Here is a 2,500-nt window from a genome sequence, read left to right on the forward strand (position 1 = left end):
GTTCATTGATATATTTATAAACAAAACGAAGGAATGTATACAGAGGCATTGAAACCTTTACGTAAACTGGGTTTAAAAGATATTTGGTACACAGTTTCCTCCATAAACATTGCCTTCGAAAAATAGGACCTAATAAGATTTTCCTCTTTTCGTTCTTCGTCTCTGTATATAAAAACAACAACAACAACAAAGTTCTTATAGTTTATTTAAGAAATATTTATTTCAATGTTGTTACTGTTCATAAGAAATTTTATTTTTCCTTGTTTCCTTTCCTCACTGGGCTATTTTCCCTGATGGAGCCCCTGGGCTTCTAGCATTCTGCTTTTCCAACTAGGGTTGTAGCCTAATAATAATAATAATAATAATAATGATATCTATTGAGTGATAGTATTGGTCGATATTTTACTGGTCAATTATCCAATCTGTTTATTGTTTATCTTATCATCAAAGATTTTATTTCTCACTTAATTTATTTAAATAATCGAGAAATAATCACCAGCATTCCCGCGCGTGCTTAAAATGGAAATGATGTTATATTAGACGAACTCGTATATTTTTTTTATACATTAGGAAGGCGACGACTCGGTCTAGCTGACCTTGGGTAATCATGCAATTCTTTGTTTGCACTTTGACTCATCTCCTAAGATAATACGACCAAGATAAACAGCCAAACATGTTCATTAGCTGGAGGTTCTACTCCATGCAAACATGCAAAGCAAGAGAGGGAGGGTTTTCAGGGGGGAGGGAGGAGAAAGAGTAAAGGTATCTTCACTTTGAAGTTTTAGCATGAGGTTGTGCTAATGTCACGGTCGAAAGTTTAATCCCTTTCAGAGGTCTCTCGTGAGTTAATAAAAGTCACAGGACAGTTGAGGATTAACTGACTTCATAAACATGTATTATGAGCGGCAACTGTGGCTGGGCAGAGGGTGTGGGGGTGAGGGGTGAGTAGGGTAGTTTTCGAGTGGTTGTAGAAAGAATCCTTCGTTATGGAGGGTTGTTAGGGCATGTCGGGGGAAGGAGGAGGGGGAGGAACCTAGGGGGGATGTTATCCATGAACAACGAACATCTGTCTATGACTCAACTAACGTCTAACCTCTAAACAAAAGAAGTCTAGTCTTGAGTAACGGTTTCTCTTCGTATGGGTCTAGACCCCAGAGCCACTCTGGAAGCATACATTACCTTCCCCATGATAATATATGTTTAATATCGTAACTGGAGAAAGAATGTTCTGTTGACTGACAGACAGACTGACCTGTCTCCTCTCTGTCTATAAGAATAGGAATGAAAGTTGCCTTTTATTCTCAAGTTATTTCCTGACAAGCCTCTTTCGAGTCCACGTGGGACCAGTCCTGTGTGCTTAAGAGATCTTGCAGTAGGAAATATGACTCATCTTCTTTCTGAAGATTAAATCACCCTCACTTAAGAGAAAATGAGATGAAAGAATTACAATTTATTATGTAGCTATTAATTGTATATCTTTTTTTTTATCAAAACTGAGACTACAAAACTTCAGAGAAAAAAGTGAAACTAAAATAAACTTTGAATATTTTCTAGTGACTTGTTTACCAAAAATGGGTTCATTATGAAGTCCTTTTATTTCCATGGTATAAAATAACTTATTATTCCTTTAATTAGTTTAATGTGCAACGCAATAACCCAATTTTTGGTAAACTTGTTTATAAAGAAAAAGGGCAAACCTAAACCGTGATCAGCTATGAGGTGAGGAACAAACAAACCTGAAGGAAGTAAACAAATGCTACCAATATTCTCAATGTGCCTATTAAGGGAGAGAGAGAGAGAGAGAGAGAGAGAGAGAGAGAGAGAGAGAGAGAGAGAGAGAGAGAGAGAGAGAGAGAGTGGGTAGAGGTTAAAAGAGGAAGAGGAACCCCCAGAGAGAGAGAGAGAGAGAGAGATGATGCACTTATGTTGTTAAAAATATATACCAGAAGATTAGCGAATCATGTACTTTATCTGATATGATAGTCTAGGAAGTGCTTATCACCCGAACACTTGCGGTTCTGTGTGTTCGTATGTTTGGTGCTTATGCGATTATACACTCTCTTATATATGTGCCTTTGCAAATGTAAGTTTTCGTACGAATCTGTCGCAAATCACACAAAGACTCGCCTAGACTATCGCTAGAACCATGAAGGACATTTGCCGAAAATGAGAGGACAGTTGTACCGTAAGCAGGGTACAGAGCACTCCCGGGGGTAGAGTAAGGGGAGGTCTTACATACCCCTCAGAGGGGAGTGGCGTACACAACCACAAGCTAACTTCACTCATTCTGAATCTGATGCCCCAGTGTCGGGGAGTGCCCTTGGGCGAACGGTTGGGCATTCAATGCAGCCGGGGCATCTGACGTTTTTCAAGACAGAGAGAGACAGAGATTGGCTAACAGGCCATTGACTCGCGCTGAGGAAAAGAGAAACTCATTAATGACGGTTATTTCTTATTTATTTTTTTGTGCGCGAGATCTTTTAGTGATTTTCTTGTGATA

At 39.0% G+C, this 2,500-nt stretch overlaps 1 protein-coding gene across 3 annotated transcripts in view; it reads left to right on the plus strand.

Moving 5' to 3' along the window:
• LOC137656687 (uncharacterized) overlaps positions 1–2,500 on the plus strand; it is a 40,466-nt gene that overhangs the window by 12,985 nt on the left and 24,981 nt on the right. Inside the window, exon 1 of one of the 3 annotated variants that reach the window (XM_068390883.1) lies at positions 2,329–2,500. This exon is cut by the window's right edge and continues 94 nt beyond it. The exons of the other annotated variants lie outside the window; for them this stretch is intronic. The gene's annotated coding sequence lies outside the window, so the exon portion shown is untranslated. Of the gene's footprint in view, positions 1–2,328 lie in introns of those variants that run through there. 3 annotated transcript variants of the gene reach the window in all.

The sequence above is a fragment of the Palaemon carinicauda genome, chromosome 17 (genome assembly GCF_036898095.1).
Source record: "Palaemon carinicauda isolate YSFRI2023 chromosome 17, ASM3689809v2, whole genome shotgun sequence".
NCBI classification, from domain to species: Eukaryota; Metazoa; Arthropoda; class Malacostraca; order Decapoda; family Palaemonidae; genus Palaemon; species Palaemon carinicauda.